This window comes from Gossypium arboreum, chromosome 11 (assembly GCF_025698485.1).
Source record: "Gossypium arboreum isolate Shixiya-1 chromosome 11, ASM2569848v2, whole genome shotgun sequence".
Taxonomy (NCBI): domain Eukaryota; kingdom Viridiplantae; phylum Streptophyta; class Magnoliopsida; order Malvales; family Malvaceae; genus Gossypium; species Gossypium arboreum.
In genome coordinates, this window is record NC_069080.1 from 84,123,220 (window position 1) to 84,143,073 (window position 19,854).

Below are 19,854 nucleotides of genomic sequence, written 5' to 3' on the forward strand. Positions count from 1 at the left end.
TTAGAAACTTATTTTTGAGTTTATACATCTTGAAAATAATTTAAGAGTAGATAAATTAATTTCTGCAAATTTGATCGAAAGAATTAAGAGTTATTTTATTATATCAAAATATTTACAAATAAAAGCTAAAAATTATTGGTTTTTGATATAACAAAACTTTAGAAAAATATATTCCTAAATAAAAATTATTTTCAAAAATCAAGAGTTTGTTCTGAAAATCAATTGAAAATGATTTTTTTATTTATTTCAATCAAAGATGGAAAATAAGTTTTGATTGAAATACTATCTTCATAAACTCATAAACAATGCTTTAAAACGAAATAATTTATGTTGCCACTGTCATGGTTTAATGCTTTTAGAAATTTTTTTAATATACTTTCCCCTTTTTGGTATATAAAAAATAATTGAGTTTTTAATGCCCAAAGGATCAATTTTAAAAATTAAAGTATTGGGACATAGTAAGGAAATTGATCAATAAAAATGCAAAGATAGGATGAAGCCTTCACCAAATAAAATGCATAAAAAAAGTAAGATATAAGTATTAAAAAAATATTGCTCATAACATCCGTAACTTGCAAACAACATATTAAAATATGAACATTCAAATGTTGTCTCGTGATGTAATCACAACCCATAAATCTATGGGGATCCGACTATTTTTTTTGGACGAAAAATTCCATGCTCCTCCTTCTTGACTCCAAATCTTAACCCTCCCTTGATACTGTGTATCAACAATGGTGCGCTGAGCTTGTAACAAAGGTTGTTTTACCAGGATCATCGACTGTGTCTGATGGGTAATCTAATTTCAAGAAGACTGGTGATATTTGTGAAGGCGTTTGTGGAAAGAGTCGATCAAAAGCTTGCATGTATGCCGATTGGAGAATGGAGGAGAAAATGAGGTTGAGAGGGAGTTTGTGTTGGGCAAAGATGGCCCCTACGTGGAAGTGGCAACAGGCCCTCTTATTCTATTGCAGGGGGTACCAACCCGTGAGCTTTCCGAAGGCAGAGTCATAGGTACACCGCTTCCACATTTTCTCTTTTCAGCTACTCATTTTCTAGATTGATTGGTTCTATGAATTGGGACCCATTTTATTTCTATACCTGGATGATTGATTCGTCTATTACACGTGCACGCAAAGTCCGACTTTTTATTAGAGCATTTCAGTACAAGCCAAAGTTGTTTAATTATTTCGAATTTTAGAAGGGAAATGTTGATTGAACATTAGAATAAAAAATCAAAAGAACCAGCTTTCGTGCTCAGATGCACATTTTATGCATCCTCACTACATTTATTGTCACATCACTGTTGAGCCATCTCATCAACTATCATGTTTCACTTTAATTGAGAAAATGTCTCTTGAAACCATTGTTCCGCAATTGGTGAGGCATCTTAGCAAAGGATTTGCCAATTAGAAGGGTCGTTAATGGATTGCAATGTTGTACTTGGTTATTTTCATTTTCCTTGCTCTACTAAGGGCATTATTTTCCTCCTCTTTCTGTAAGCATACTGCTCTTGTCCTTTTTTATGATCTGAACTGTGTGTTGTATAAGATGAGAGTTAGTTCTATTTTGACTCGTGCAAGTGAGTACCCAAATTAGTAAAGCAAAAGGAGTCATTGCATAACACTTCTTTCCTCCAAGGTATCTGCCACACTTTAATTATTTGTTATATATTTGGTATAAAGTAATTAGAAAGGTTTCAAATGTTGGTTTAGCTAATGTTTATCATATTGGTTCCTGAGAACTCTTATCTCTTATTTATACATCGTGTTCGTTTAGTGATATAATCATTTGGTTTCATGTTTAAGCTTTCATAGTGACAGTTTTGCAAAGATTTTTCAACATTGAATTCACCAGTTGCTACCTAATTTTTCTTCTATGATGGAAATTTCATTTATCCAACAACAAGTAGGATAACCTGCTTCTGCAAAACTGGTGCAGAATAAGGCAACATATTGCCATCGGTTGTAAAACATCGTATAGGATGAACAATAATGTAAATAAGAACAGATGGTTAAATAGTAAGAGAAAGTATTAATGGAGCATGAATTCTCTGTTGTTGTTTTATACTTTTGCATCTAGTTTTTCTCTTGATTAGTATGAACTCTTGAGTTAGCCTTCAAGCGCACATAACTAAATTGGGATTGCTGCTTTGTTGTAATGACATGTCATTTGTGATTTTGAGATAGTGGCTAACTAAACACAGATTAACCTTAACATGACCAACTGAATTAACAATGTCATCTCTCTGGCACCATTTATTATGGATAAAAAATGGATGAGAAGGTTGTTGCTTGAACTTGACCACAAATTTTGTTAAAGAGTTACTCGTTTCAGATTTGTAATATTGTTCACTTCTTCACTTCATTTCCCAGTTTGAGTTCGAAGGTATAGTTTTGGCAGAGTACTTCAACATGATATTTTGGCAACAGGTATCTGATTCAATGGTATGTTATCTTCGATTTTCCTTACCCAATTACTTTTGACAGTTTGTATCATTGGTGGATCCATCAATTAGTGTTGATTTTTCGATACGACGAGATTGCTAAGTTTTTATTTTACACTTGATAAAACTTTTAGTTTTATAAGTTCTTAGTATAGTACTAACATATATGTTTTTATATTGATAAAACACAATAAACCATTTTAATTAAAATATATAGATTTACGGCTTATAATTGGCCCTTTAAAATTTTACACCAAGATCCATGAATAATTTAACTTTATTGATTTAAACTAGTATTATTCCTTCTTTTGTTTCAGAATTTTGATGCACGTAGGGCTTGATGGTGTTGAGATGGGTCTCATTGTACACCATAAACCTCTTGGGAACAATCAAAGTTAGTTCAAGCTAATTTTTCAGGAAGTACAGCAGAGGCAAGTCAGTTCATAGCTTCCTTGCTGAAAATTTAATTTAAATGGGGTTAACTTACTCATTTTCCTGAAAAATACTGTCTTGAAATTGTTTTCATTGTTTTTAGTTCTTTCTTATCACATTGTACTGACTCATATTCACCTCTGGCATTATGTTAATAGTTGTTCTATTGGAAATGTAATAATTTCTATTGAAGATTTTGGTTGAGTGCTGCAGGGTTTTTGAAGTTGTTTCCCTCTTATTGAAAGGAAAAGAAAGGTTAGAAATATGCTTTGAAAGGTATGCAATTTGTTATCCTTGCATTTGAGATTTTAAACTTTTCTGTGATTTTTTGTTTTCTTTTGTTAATGGTCCTACTGATGATATTTTGTTCTTTTAGTTGGGGATATATTGGATCTGATTAGCATGCATATTGCATTAAACTGCTTGAAAATTAAATCTGTAATTATCTCTATGTTTTGCCAATGACTTGAGCTAGTATTAGCTCATATGCATCTATGATATTGTTGACTTACCAAACAAGGGAGTTCAAAAGAAGCACCCTAAGTTACTAACTTTATGTTTCATAAGGTGGTCTATCGTAGATACTAACTTTACGTTTCATAACATGGCCATCTTTTGTTTCATGGAATTTATTCCTTTTCTCTAAAAAAAGCTTCCCATGCTTTTCTTTTGTTCTATGCCTTGATTGATATATGAAGAATTCATACTCGTGTCCTATTTGTCTAAGAATTATTTATTTATTTGTAATCTTGCTGTCTTGTTATGTTTGGTAAGGAAGATCTGCGAGTTGTTAACCGTGTAATGTAGTTTGTTTGTTTTTCTTTATAGTTTATTATTATGCCTTACATACTGCTATATCCAACAAAAGAAAAAAGATTGTGCTTTTGATTTTGAAAGAGGGTTAGGCATGTAGAAAGGTAACATGTGTTTCTTTCAAAATAACTAGGTTTGACTACTAAGCTACTAAGTAAATAGCTCATGACCATTTCTATGTTTTAATACAGTTCTTTGCTGCTAATATAACTTCCCTATTTCTTGATGTGTAGAAATTGGTGCCTGTCACCTAGCACTTTAGTCATAGGTGGACTCTTCCACCACCTGCTTAGGCTGATATTATTAAGGCTAACTGATTTAAGATTGCAGCCTCCAATTATTTGAGTTAGTTGATTTAAGACAACTCTTACATAGCTTGATGATCTACGTTCACAGTTGATATTATTAAGGTTAGTTGATTTAAGATCGCAACTCTTAAACAGCTCGATGACCTATGTTAACAACTGGTATTATTAAGGCTAGTTGATTTAAGATCGCTACCTCTGATTATTTGATGCTTATTTAAGATCGTAACTCCTAACAGCTCATTGGCCTACGTTCATAATTGATATTATTAAGGCTAGCTGATTTAAGATCATAGCCTTCAATTATTCGAGTTCGTTGATTTAAGATCGCAACTCCTAAATAGCTCAATAACCTATGTTCACAACTGATATTATTAAGGCTAGTTGATTTAAGATCGCAGCCTCCGATTATTTGAGTTAGCTGATTTAAGATAACAACTCCTAAACAGCTCGATGACCTATGTTCACAGTTGATATTATTAAGGCTAGGTGATTTAAGATCGCAACTTTCGATTATTTGAGTTAGCTGATTTAAAATCACAACTCCTGAGCAGCTTGATGACCTATGTTCACAGCTGATATTATTAAGGGTAGTTGATTTAAAATCACGACATCCTATTATTTGAGTTTGTTGATTTAAGATCGCAACTCCTAACAGCTCACTGTTCTATGTTCACAGCTGATATTATTAAGGCTAGTTAATTTAATATCACAGCCTCCAATTATTTGAGTTTGCTAATTTAATATCACAACTCCTAACAACTCACTGACCTACATTCATAGTTGGTATTATTAAGGCTAGTTGATTTAAGATCGCAACTTCCAATTATTTGAGTTCGTTGATATTAGATCTCAACTCTTAACAGCTCACTGACCTATGTTCACAGCTGATATTATTAAGGCTAGTTGATTTAATATCGTAGCCTCCAATTATTTGAGTTTGCTAATTTAATATCACAACTCCTAACAACTTGCTGACCTACGTTCATAGTTGGTATTATTAAGGCTAGTTGATTTAAGATCGCAACTTCCAATTATTTGAGTTCTTTGATTTAAGATCGTAACTTCTAACAGCTCGCTGAATTACGTTAACAATTGATATTATTAAGGTTTGCGATTTTCGGTATTCTAATAATTCATTTGATTTAATCTCGCAACTATCATTTTTAAAGCTTGCTAATTTCTTTGATAAGGTGAAAGACAAATTTTTACTTATAAGAAATACAGTTCTTAGTGTTCTACAACACAATTTGTTTCCTTAAAACCATTTCTCAAATAATCATTTAACTTCAGTACTACACAATTAGACAATGGAACCTACTCATTAAAGTTGTTTAAAATTTATGTAATATGCCCCTAATTATATGTTCCACACATCTAAGTTGTCTTAGAAGAGTCATTTTGTAACTTTTCTTCAACAAGGTGTGGGACAAATTGTTATACAATTATAATAAAATATATAATAACCAATCCGAGATCCAACCCAATGATCTGACTCGAAATACCCATGATTCAAATAACCTTATACACTCTATTTAGGGGGGATTCGCCTTTTTTTTTTTGGACGAAGACACCATGCTCCTCCATCTTAACTCTCAATCTTGATCTTCGTTGATATTGTGTGGATTAACAATTAGTATGTTCTCTCACAACCTTTTGTAAAGTATTTCAAAATTCTATACGATGTTAGTCTTAGAATTTTGAGCAAGCACTAAAAGAAGGGATGATATTCTATTTTCTTTTTCTTTTTTCAAAACTTCTTTTGAATAGTATAAAATATATGGAAGGAAATTTAGGATTTTATGTACTGTTTTCCAGATATATCAATTTATTTTAAAACCTAAATAATCCACATTAGCAAAATAAATTCAGTAAGATTTTATTATATTAAAATATGTAAAACACATTTCACACTATTTTAATTACACCCTTTATATATGTGCATCATGTACATGTATTGTATTTAATTTTAACATTGTCAAACAAAATTAATTATAAGAATGTTTCTATATCAATTTAACTCTTGTGACATGTAACTATAATCTCAACTTTCGTTGAATTCCAATCGTTCTAATCAAAGAGTGTGACATTGTAGGATCCTTTAACATCGATGTAATATTAAAACAATTCTAATATTATGAACAGTGAGTGGCATATAGCAACCCATCTTACTAATTAGTTATGAGAAGTCGTGGTTCGACATAACCTTTCTATGATAATATCATTATGTGGTATATCCCTTTAATTGTGATATCTAGATTAAACACAAGTTATGAAATAGTTACGCTTGTATAACCTAATATTTTATTTCTTGAATCCGAAGTAGATTAAGATAAACAAATGAGTTTGATATCTCATATCACATCATTTGAGTATGACCATGTATTTCTAATCTCGCTTGATCAAGGTACCCCAGATATCACTCTTATTTTATAGAAGGGACAAGTCTTATCTTGATCATTTATACTCCACTACATAGATTGTGATATACCCAACAAAAGTCGTTACAATACAACCATTTACAAAAAATTTTGACTGTGTTAAAGTATACAACTTTGGGTGTTGGAACTATAATGACCTCAAGTCAAATGATCATATATATTATAATCACTATTTTGGCGTGACTATTATTTAATAATCTAAGAAACTTTCTAATGGTGGGTCAATCCAGTACATTGTTCTCTATCATGTACTCATGTATTGACTTGATATCCCACAACTATAACATCTTGTCATTAATCAATCGCATATTAATATACATTTTTATTGTTTAAGCCTACAATAAAATTTGACCAAGGAAATTTATGAATAATTATATTATTCTTAGGACTTTATTATTAAACATTTTTTTAAAGCACGAGATTGATAATTTTCTTTTATTTTCTTGAAAATTCGAGTTAATTTGATTTCAATTATATTGAACTTCATTATAACCTTTTCTAGTTTAATTTTTTTTTTGGCATGAATGAAGTGGACATTTGGATATCTTGTGGTTGTTTTTAAAAAATAAATCAATTTTTTTTTGTTTTGTATTTTGAGAAAATTGAAATAAAATTTTTTTCATTCTTAAAATCTTAGTGGGCTTGATTTGGAAAAATGTTAAAAGCCCAACTTGTTTTCTTTAAATTATGGTTTTTAAAAGCCCAAATTTTGAGCCCATTTTTAACCCAGTTTGTAAATATTTTTTGCCGTAAAAAATTGAATCAAATTTTAAGTATGTATTTGCTTTCTTTTTAACGATCCGATTTAAGAACCAAGTAAGCTTGTAACCCAACTTCTCCCCCTTTTTTTTTTTAAATTTTATTTTTGGTCTGTTCAAATTGCAACCCATTTTTACTTTTCAAGACCATTTTCTTTTTAACCCAAATGCAAGCCCAAGTTAAAGGCTTGGTTCTTTTAATTGGAGATTTGAGCCTAGCCCAACTCAATTAATTTTAACTTGATCTAGGCTTGCTAACCAAGTTCAAACCCATACCATTTCCACGTAACAATTAGGGTTGGAAACCCTAGCCAACCTGGTGTGAACACAAGGGAAAGGGGAAGCACAAATTAATTGAACGACAAAAATAATATTTTGAAGAGCATTACAACCCAAAATGGAACAAATAAGAAAAAAAAAAGATTAATCCTAATACTAGATTAAATAACACCATAAAAATAACTTGTAAGAACATGTTATGGAAGGGATCCAATTCTCTTAAGGTCATTAATTATACATTGTGCTTGACAAATAATAAAACGGTGCATTTTAGGTTAATCTTTTTTGTTTAAGTTCAACAATGTGTTTTTGGTAGGCGGTTACAATTGTCAAATAATAACTTCCATAACCAACTAGTAATTGTTGTTTTGTTTATATTTTAAGTAAAGAAGAAAGAATGGGAACGATTATGCATTCGGTGAATGAAATCTTCTTCTCTTTCATTTTCTCTCTACTTCCTTTTTGTTCTTGTTCTTCTTCTCCTTTTCTAAATCTATCGTAATAACAGTATCAGAGCCTATCAATCCTCCATAGCCAGTGATAGAGTTACAACGTGTCTTTAAAAAGAGGTTGGTCATCTTTTGTAACATCTCAAAATAGTGTCTAAGAGTTTTAAGGGTATTTTAAGAATTTTAGCCTTAGAGTTTTCAGAAACTCGTGGCATGATATATCGATAATTTTCTTGATTATAGTTTTTAGAAAATCAAATCAATTTCTGAATATGTGCTTTAAAAACCTTTAATTTTAAAAAATGACTAATTTACAATAGAGTCAAAACTGTGAGTATTTATATTGTAGTTTCGCCAATTTTTAAAATTTCAGTCTATTTCTTCCTCTAATGGCATATTTATGTTAATTTCTTCCTCTCTCCTCCCTTATTGTCGTCCCTTGTTCTCCCGAAATTAAGCCACCCAATTTTGATTTCCAAACTATAAGCTTTAGATTCTTTCAACGCCCAAGCCTTAAACATCCATAGAATCTCTTTAAAACACCCAAAAACTCCATTGATTTCACCATTGTCAAGCTTTGGAATTTTCTGGGTTTGTATCAAAAGTTCGATTTTCTTCAATTAAAGGTAATGTTTTGATTCCTTATGAGTTTTTCATGATATCTAGTCCCTAAAACTAAATTATTAGCCATTGAATCGCACGTTTTAAATAAAAGTAAAAAATTGAGACATTAATTGGGAATTTTGGGATTTTGAGAAATAACATGGTTTCTAGGTATTTTTCAACTCGTTTTATCATGATTAGAAGGTTTCTAAACTTGAAGTTTCATTAATGATTTCTTATGTTTTAATGAATTTTGTGAAAATTTTCAAAAAGATGTTGAAAAATTTTGAGTACCATGAATTATGTAGTTTTTAGTGGTTTAAGGGTTGAAGATCAGGCGTAGATGACTAATTAGATGAACGGAATTCGTTTTAGGTGAAAATGTTAAGCGTAGACTGAGTTATAAGCATTCTAAGTTTGTTTTGTTAAATGTTTTGGTTACATGAGAACTTAGAATAGGATGATGCTTTAGTTGGTTTAAGTGAGTCCTTGACTACTACCTAAATGTGAATATTGTATGGTTATTATGTGTAAAGCCTCAGATTCATTGGAGCCTTCTACAAGTTAAATGAAGAGCTGGTTTGAGCTTTTGACTTCTTAGCGAAAGAATAGTGGTGAGTGTTTGGGATCACTAATCGTAGACACGAGTCATGTGATATTTGGGAATTTAGTAGTAGCCTAAACCTTTATTCTAAATTTCAAGTGTAAGTTTTCTTGTATCTATGTTCGTTTTATAGTTTTGTGCTTATATGATTATGAAATTAGGCATGGTGATGAGAAGCTCAAATATGTGATATGTGGATATGGTAACTATTGTGAAAAGTGCAAATGTATACATGATATATATATGTTATATGATAGCGATAGGGTTTTATAGAAGATGCTAACATGCAATGATAGTGCACGGATAATCGGTAAGTGATATGTGATTGTTTTTCTGGATATTTTGGCCTTGTGATCTTGATACCATTGGATATAATTGACATGCCATAAGATTGCGAGTACTCATCTATATGTACAGTGATTTTGGGAATTGAAACCTTAGGACATATTAGAAGGGGAAGGGAATGTGAGTTAAGCTCCATTCAATAAGACATGTGAGGAGAAATAAGGAGTGTTGGCTATATGCTACATTTCTGGGACATGTTTGACTTTATGAGTCTGTGGTGTGTTGGAGATTCGTGTACTCGATGAATGATGATAGAGCTCACTTCATATTTGATACCTCAAGTGTCAATTTATCGTTATATATGACTTGTGTGAAATGTGATATATGCTTGATTAAATGTGTGTTCCATGATTTATGTTTGAATGAGTATGTAACTGATGTATAGATGAACCAATAGATAATGCATGGATAAACACTCTATGACATTAGACATAAGACTATTGTAATTGTACTTGTAACATCCCTTACCTGTACCCGAGACCGGGATAAGGTAGGAGACATTACCGTACATAAACAGTGCATTTTCGCAAAATACGAATCATAAAATTTCATTCTAAATTGAAATCGATCAAACAAGATCATATTATCCTTATTATGGACCTGTGAGGTCCAAAACATACATTAAAAAAAATCTGAAACTAAACTGAGAACTAAAAAAAACCTAAGAAAAATTTTTAGGTTTAAGCTTCACACGCCCGTGTGGAGGTAATACAGACGCCCGTGTGCTTTGGGACACGCCCGTGTCCCATACCCGTGTGGAATTTTTAGAATTTATTTTTTATTTTAAACTTACAAGGGTTTTCGCATGGCTAAGTACACGCTCGTGTCTCTGGCCCGTGTCCCTCACACGGCCTAGGCACGCCTGTGTCATCGCTTGTGTCTAAAAACTTGGATATTCTGTTTATGATGTCATTGCTCATTTAGAGGCACACGGCCAAGGCATAGGCCAAGGCACACGCCTATGTGCTAGGCCGTGTCCTCCACACGGTTGAGACACACGGTTGTCTCTCTACTCGTGTGTTTACTATCATGCATATTGACAAAAAAATTTTAGGTGCAGGGGACACACGGTGTAACACCCCGAACCCGAGACTATCGCCAGTGTCGGACGCGAGGGGTTAACGAGCTAAATCCTCTTAAAGTACCGACCAATTCGGCATTTCCAGACAGGTTGGAAAACTGCGTCACCATTGCCTTAAAAATCATATCTTGAGTTTCAAAACTCGGAAACTGATTCCGTAAATTTTCCTTGAATTTAGACTCATATATCCATCCATGAATTTATTTCTAGAATTTTTGGTCGGGCCAATTGGTACAGTTTATTAGTTAAAGTCACCCATGTTACAGGGATCGACTACCCTGACCTTTGTGCGTTACAACTTGAATATCTCTCCGTACAGGGCTTTAATACTGGTGCCGTTTGTTTCTAATGAAACTAGACTCAAAATAGAATCTGCACATATAAGACATGACTTATAATTCTTTCTGGATAATTTATAGCAAATTTTTAAAGTCGTGACAGGGGACCCAGAAACCGTTCTGGCCCTGTCTCACAATAACTTTAATATCTCTTAACAAGTAACTCCTATGACAGTTTCGTTTCTTCCATATGAAAGTAGACTCATCAAGGTTCATTTACATAACTTATTCACTATTTAATACCATTCCTACAAATTTTGGTGATTTTTCAAAACCACACCACTGCTGCTGCCAGCATCTGTTTTCAAGGTAACCTTTACCTATTTCATGATTTCCACGATTCAATTGGCCCTTTTTGCATACATAGCACAAGTGTGATCATGATTAACCATTCCAATGGCTAATCTTTTCAAAACCATTCTATACCCCATAATGATCATCATACAAACGATTATAGAATCATACTAACAACGTATATAAGCCATTTTCGCATGGCTATCCAAGCTTACATAAAACCGAAAGGTACATGACCTTCTACAATAGGGTAGTCCTATACATGCTATTTCAAAGTTCAACCAAAATTATACCCAAAATGGAGGCTTTGATAGTGTAGATGACTTCGACTTTAATGATCCCGAATCCGATCGCTAACGAGCAAAATCTATAAAACAGAGAGCCAAAGCAATGGGGTAAGCATTTTTATGCCTAGTAAGTCTCAAGCAATAAATTCAGCTTTAACTAAAGCATTACATTCACATAGCCAAATGAATCATTTCATTAATACACATTCACATAATCATACTTACTTCACACTTCATCATTGTATACTTTCACAAGATATCAACCAATTCAATAGCTGGAAATTCGTTAGTCGATTGAACGAATGTTACTCAAACATATCGACTTTTTCCAATGCACATATAAACATACCTTATCCTTTGGGCTTTTCGAGCGTACTAATTAAATTTATTACAGCAACCAACGCTCACCTTCGGCCCAAGCTTTTCCGGAATACAACTGGATATAACCACATGCACGAATGCCTTCGGGTCTTAGCCCGGATAGAACGACTTGCACAAATGCCTTGGGTATTAGCCCGGATTTAACAACTTGCACGAATGCCTTTGGTATTAGCCCGGATGTGGTCACTAGCACAATGGCCTTGGTCTTAACCGGATATAATTACTAGCATAAATGTCTTGGGACTTAGCCGGATATCATTCAATTGCTCATGCACACACATACATCAATAATCATTACACATCCATGTTTCATTTTCGTTACTAAGGCTCAAACACAAACATATCACTTGCATAATCGCCTTGGGACTTAGCCGGGTATCATTCAAATACTCATACACACATAAATCAATAATCATTACATATCCATATTTCATTTCACATAATTCGAGTAGGGTCATTTCTTGAGGACTTACCTCGGATGTTGTCGAACAACTTCGACGGCTAATCGATAACTTTTCCTTCCCTTATCCAATTGTGGCCCTCTCAGCTCTTGAGCTAATTCAAACAAATTCAATTCATTAAAGTCTCGCTTGCTAGCCTTGGCGAATACACATATCATTGACTCAACATCACATAACTAAGCACTTTAGTCAATTTTCTTTAATTACGCACATTCGGCCTTAGCTCACAACAAGGTAGCCGATTACCTAAGTCAAGAATAGGCATCATTAAGCTTGCCTCTAACGAATGCATGCACAATAATTCCCCTCATGTGGCCGATTATACTTAGTCATACTTGCACAAAATCAACAATAAATTGCAAGATTTTCACATCATATGTGTACTAGGCGAATGTACATGCAAATTTCACAACATTCTTCTTTAAACAACATATTTATCACTTTCTTCATAATCAAAATATCATGTGCAATCATATATACACATATAGGTGCAAGGCCGAATTTCAAGGTGTTCATAGCTATCCAAAACACAAATTTTAACTAACATGCAAGAAGCATGAACCATGCTCATGAATGCATCATGGCGAATACATCACAATCATGCCCTTTCAACTTCAATCATGGTTAAACAAAAGAAAACTCAATGTCTTACTCAAGATGGCTACAAAGAAATTTCAAGAGTAGACAATCCATCATTGCATGCATCATTAGCAAGTTTCACATTTAGCATGCAATGGCTTTAACACAATAACAACTTTGGCCAAATACCATTCCCATGGCATAACAAGGATTTGAACCATGGCTAACATGAACATCAAGTTAGCAACTAAAACATGCATGAAACTCATAACACAACCTCATACATACCTTACTCTTGATGCAAGTTTAGCCAAATCTCCTTCTAGATCTCTTCTAAACAAAGAAAATGAAGCAAAAATCTCTTCTTCCTCTTAGAATTTTCGGCCAAAAGGAGAGAACAAGGATGAACAAAATTTTTTGTTTTGTTTCTTAGTTGCACTGCAATGGGGGAATGCTACACTCTCACACACATTTTTTTTTGTTTCTCTTCCCACATCTAATTATTAATCATTTCTTTCATGCTCCATTAACAAAACATGTTTCAACATGTTTTCTTTGCCCATAAACCATGTCATGGCGGCCACCACCTATAAAGGGGGAATTTGACATGCAAGTCCATTGTTTTGCATGCATGCTTTAATTAGTCATTACACATTTTCCTATCGTACTTTCAAAGTTCACTACTAAGTCCTTTCTAGTGGAATTCACCTTTATAACACTAAATTAATCATCAAAATGTCACACATGAGCACACACATATTATAGGCATCAAAATAAATTTTAAATTATTTTTATGCCTCGGTTTTGTGGTCCCGAAACCACATTCCGACTAGGGTCAATTTTGGTGTCACAACTCTTCCCACTTAAGAAATTTTCGTCCCGAAAATCTTACCGTAAATAGGGTTGGGTATCGCTCTTTCATAGAGTTCTCGGTTTCCCAAGTAGCTTCTTCTATCCCGTGTTTGAGCCATAACACTTTCACTAGCGGAACCCGCTTGTTTCGCAACTCTTTCACTTCACGTGATAGGATACGAATCGGTTCTTCCTCATAACTCATATTGGCTTGAATTTCAACTTCGATGGACTAATCACGTGCGATGGATCGGATCTATAGCGTCAAGCATCGAAACATGAAAGACATCGTGAATCTTTTCGAGTTCGGGGCAAAATCAAACGATATGCCCTTTGGACCGACTCGCTCGGATATCTCATATGGCCCAATGAACCTCGGGCTCAACTTGCCCTTACGGCGAATCGAGTATCTTTTTCCAAGGCGAAACCTTGAGAAACACTTTATCTCCCACGATGCTCGATGTCCTTACGCTTCAGATCCGTCACGACTTCCGACGATCGGAGGCTATCTTCGACTTTCACGGATTACTTTCACTTTCATTCAAAGCATCTCTAATCAAATCCACCACGAAAACTTTGCTTTCACCGAGCTCGGTCAAAACAATGGTGTACGGCATTTACGACCGTACAAAGCCTCGTAAGGTGCCATCCTAATACTTGATTGAAAACTATTGTTATAAGCGAATTCAATCAAAGGCAAATACCGTTCCCATGAACCATCGAACTCGAGGATGCAACATCTCAACATATCCTCAAGTATCTGAATTATCCGCTCGGATTGACCATCGGTTTGGGGTGAAAAGCGGTCTTTGAAATGCAACTTGGTACCCAAAGCTTCTTACAACTTTTTCCAAAATCGCGAGGTAAATCTCGGATCTCTATCCCACACGATAGAAATAGGCACCCATGTAATCTCACAATCTGAGAAGCGTACAATTCGGCTAATTTTTCCATTGAAAAATCCGTGCGTCTGAGGACAAAGTGAGCCGACTTAGTCAGTCTATCTACCACGACCCAAATCGCATCCTTCTTACTTGCTGACATTGGCAGTCCGGATACAAAGTCCATTGTGACTCGATCTCACTTCCACTCGGGTATCGTGATCGGCTGAAGTAATCCTGAAGGCACTTGATGTTCTGCTTTCACTTGTTGACATATTAAACATCTCGAAACAAAGTCGGAGATGTCTCGTTTCATACCATGCCACCAAAACCGACGTTTCAAATCGTTGTACATCTTCGTACTCCCCGGGTGGATTGCCATTCGGCTACAATGGGCTTCGTTTAGAATTATCAAAATAAGTTCCGAATTCTTTGGAACACACAGACGACTTCTGAACCTCAAACAATCGTCATCATCGATCTGAAACTCCGATTCCTTGTTCGGAACACACTCGGCCCGTTTTGCAACCAACTCATCGTCGACCTTTTGAGCTTCACAAATTTGATGTATCAATAATGGTTTGGCTTTCAATTCAGCTACTAACACATTGTCGGATCGAACGGACAAGGGCACATTCATCGCTCGTAAAGCGAATAATGATTTACGACTCAAGGCATCCGCAACCACATTCGCCCTTCCCGGGTGATAGTCAATGACCAGCTCATAATCCTTTAACAGCTCGAGCCAACGTCTTTGTCGTAGATTTAAGTCTCTTTGGGTCATGAAATATTTGAGACTTTTGTGATCCGAGTACACATGGCACCTCTCACCAAATAAGTAATGTCGCCAAATCTTTAAGGCGAATAATATGGCAGCCAATTCGAGATCATGGGTCGGATAATTTTACTCATGTGGCTTTAATTACCTCGACGCATAGGCCACAACTCGACCTTCTTGCATCAATACACCACCTAACCCAAGTAGGGAGGCGTCACTATAGATGACAAACTCTTTGCCAGATTCGGGTTGCACTAGAATTGGGGCTTCAATCAAATAAGTTTTCAGTTGATCGAAACTCTTCTGACATTTCTCCGTCCATTCGAACTTAACATCCTTTTGGAGTAACCGTCATTGGCGTGGCTATCGTTGAGAAACCTTTTACAAATCGTCGGTAATAACAAGCAAGCCCTAAAAAGCTCGAACCTCGGTAATATTTCTGAGGCTTCAGATTAAGTATGGCTGAAATTTTGTTTGGTCGACTCGAATGCCCGATCAGATATCACATGCCCCAAGAAGCTAACCTCTCTTAACCGAACTCACACTTGTGAACTTAGCATATAATTGCTTATCCGTAGAATTTGCGGCACTAACCTCGGTGTTCAAGATGTTCGGTCTCATTTCTTGAATAGACCAAGACGTGATCAATGAACACGACTACGAACCGATCCAAATATGGTCTGAAGGTCCGATTCATTAAATCCATAAATACTGCAGGGGCATTAGTAAGACCAAACGGCATCACTAGGAACTCGTAGTGACCATATCTCGTTTGGAAGGCAGTCTTGGGTACGTCCGAATCTCGAATTCGCAACTGATAATAGCCCGATCTCAAATCTATTTTCGAGAACACTGAGGCTCCCTTCAGTTGATCGAACAAGTCATCAATACGCGGTAACGAATATTTGTTCTTTATCGTCGCTTTATTGTCGACGATAGTCGATGCACAACCTCATGGTCCCATCCTTCTTTTCACAAACAACACCGCCGCACCCCAAGGCGAAAAAACTCAAGCGAGCAAAATCTCTATCCACCAATTCTTGCAATCGAGCTTTCAACTCCTTTAATTAAAATCGATTGCCATACGATACGGAGCTATCGAAATTGAGTGGTACCGGTACCAATTCGATGCCAAACTCTATTTCCGAGCAGTGGTAAACCCGCAATTCTTCGGAAAAACATCCGGGTATTCACAAACCACCGCACAGATTCGGGTTTCTTTTCGACTCCTTGTCATCGAGCACATACACAAGGTACGCTTCGCATCCTTTTCTTACATATTTCCGGGCCAACATTGCTGATATTACAGCTGGCAACCCCTTTAAGTCCGTAGACTTAACCCGAATTATCTCGTTATTCGCGCACCTCAGATCGATAGTCTTGCTTTTGCAATTTACAACCGCATCGTGCATGGTCAACCAATCCAAACCAAGAATAACGTCGAATTCATCGAACGGCAAAAGCATCAAGTCCGCGGGAAAACAAGAACCTCGAAATACTAGGGGACTTTTCTTGCACACTTTGTTGACAAGCACGTAATGACCCAAGGGTTTGACACCGAATTACAAACTCGAGAGACTCAATAGGCAAAGTCTTCTTGGATGCTAAGGTTTCATATATATAAGAATGAGTAGAACCAGGTCAATCAAAGCAATCACATTAGTATCGAAAAGAGTGAAAGTACCGGTAATAACATCCGGTGAGGCGACATCCTCGCGTCTTGCAGATGGCATAAGTCCTAGCAGAGTCTGAGCCTCGTGTCTTGTTGTAGCATCTCTCGACCCTCTCGACCGCCACTAGCATTGCTCGCATTTGAATGGCCTACCTCGGCGGTGGTAGCACCCGGTTTCCACTTTGACTTACATTTTGTTCAAGTAACCTCGGGCATCCTTGATAAAGTGGTCACCGATCCACACTTATAGCAGAGCGATCACGGAACCTCTGACTCCCGAATGTCATTTGCCACAATGAGACACTCGCTCTCTCTCGTGATCATTTCCACCATGGCGATCAAGTGACTCGTGTGGTCACGGGGTCGACCGCGATCTCGTCTAGAAAAGCCCGGCGCCTCTAGACCGGCTCCCATCATCTCAAATCTCTTCGATGCTGTTGAAGAGACTTTCCGAGGACCTTTTTGAATTCTCCGGTTCCCACATCAACTTTTTATTTCTCCTTTCTAAGCTCTTGACTTTACAAGCTCGCTCAACAAGTACTACGAACTCTCGTATTTCGAGAATGCCAACAAACATCCTTATATCATCATTCAGCCCGTCCTCGGCGTTTACACATAATAGCCGGACGAAATGCATTCTCGCGTCTGGCTAAGCCTCACAGATTTTCGTTCGTAGTCGATGGCGACATAGAGCCTTGCTTAAGATCAAGAAATTCCTTTCGCTTTTGGTCAATGAATCTCGATGATATACTTTTTTTGAACTCGGTTTGAAAGAACTCCCAAGTCACTTGCTCTCTAGGCACCACAGTCGAGTACTCCACCAATAGTAGGCGGAATTGCGTAACAAGGAGATGGTACACTTTAAGCACTCATCGGTGTACAAGATAGCTCATCGAGCACCGGATAGTGTTGCCCAACCAAAATTCAGCTTGCTCGGCATCGTCATCATCCGTAGCTTTAAATTCAGTGGCCCCATGTTTTGAATCCTATCGATGGGGCTTACTTGACCTTATTTGGTCAGTTACGGAGGTATTGTAGGTGCGGGGTTGCATTTGTCGGGAATGGAGGTTGTGGAATAGCAGTGTTAGTTCGAATGTATTGGTTAAACCAATCATTCATCACACTATAAAAGGCTTGCCTAGCCTCATCATTCGGATTGCTGGCCATAGGTTGAGAGTCCGCGGCGCTGTCCCTTCTTGCGAGAGCAAAGCGTCACACTCTCCACATCATCAGCTATTGCTCGGTTGGGATCGGGATCCATTGCTATAAACAAACACAAAGTCAAATTGTCAGAAATCTCCACACTATCAATTCATCATTTAATGGCATGTATAGCTAGACCCCAAACATATCACGGTAGTCCTAGAATCGACTAAACCGTAGCTCTGATACCAATAAAATTGTAACACCCCGAACCCGAGACCATCGCCGGTGTCGGATGCGAGGGGTTAACGAGCTAAATCCTCTTAAAGTACCGACCAATTCGACATTTCTAGACAGGCTGGAAAACTGCGTCACCGTTGCCTTAAAAATCATATCTTGAGTTTCAAAACTCGAAAACTGATTCCGTAAATTTTCCCTGAATTTAGACTCATATATCCATCCATGGATTTATTTCTAGAATTTTTGGTCGGGCCAATTGGTACAGTTTATTAGTTAAAGTCACCCATGTTACAGGGGTCGACTACGCTGACCTTTGCTCGTTACAACTTGAATATCTCTCTGTACAGGGATTTAATACTGGTGCCGTTTGTTTCTAATGAAACTAGACTCAAAATAGAATCTGCACATATAAGACATGACTTCTAATTCTTTCTGGATAATTTATAGAAAATTTTTAAAGTCGCGACAGGGGACCCAGAAACCGTTCTGGCCCTGTCTCACAATAACTTTAATATCTCTTAACAAGTAACTCATATGACCGTTTCGTTTCTTCCATATGAAAGTAGACTCATCAAGGTTCATTTACATAACTTATTCACTATTTAATACCATTCCTACAAATTTTGGTGATTTTTCAAAACCACACCACTGCTGCTGCCAGCATCTGTTTTCAAGGTAACCTTTACCTATTTCATGATTTCCACGATTCAATTGGCCCTTTTTGCATACATAGCACAAGTGTGATCATGATTAACCATTCCAATGGCTAATCTTTTCAAAACCATTCCATACCCCATAATGATCATCATACAAACGATTATAGAATCATACTAACAACGTATATCGACCATTTTCGCATGGCTATCCAAGCTTACATAAACCGAAAGGTACATGACCTTCTACAATAGGGTAGTCCTATACATGCCATTTCAAAGTTCAACCAAAATTATACCCAAAATGGAGGCTTTGATAGTGTAGATGACTTCGACTTTAATGATCCCGAATCCGATCGCTAACGAGCAAAATCTATAAAACAGAGAGCCAAAGCAATGGGGTAAGCATTTTATGCCTAGTAAGTCTCAAGCAATAAATTCAGCTTTAACTAAAGCATTACATTCACATAGCCAAATGAATCATTTCATTAATACACATTCACATAATCATACTTACTTCACACTTCATCATTGTATACTTTCACAAGATATCAACCAATTCAATAGCTGGAAATTCGTTAGTCGATTGAACGAATGTTACTCAAACATATTGACTTTTTCCAATGCACATATAAACATACCTTATCCTTTGGGCTTTTCGAGCGTACTAATTAAATTTATTACAGCAACCAACGCTCACCTTCGGCCCAAGCTTCTTCGGAATACAACCGGATATAAC

At 36.1% G+C, this 19,854-nt stretch overlaps 1 long non-coding RNA gene across 2 annotated transcripts in view; it reads left to right on the forward strand.

Moving 5' to 3' along the window:
- Window positions 1-514: 514 nt before the first annotated feature.
- The window catches only part of LOC128284158 (uncharacterized), a 40,735-nt gene continuing 21,395 nt past the window's right edge, over window positions 515-19,854 (forward strand). Inside the window, exons 1-3 of one of the 2 annotated variants that reach the window (XR_008274496.1) lie at window positions 515-1,641; window positions 2,376-2,447; window positions 2,764-3,154. This is a non-coding gene — a long non-coding RNA (uncharacterized LOC128284158). The remainder of the gene's footprint in view (window positions 1,642-2,375; window positions 2,448-2,763; window positions 3,155-19,854) is intronic. The other variant, XR_008274495.1, reaches the window with a different exon arrangement.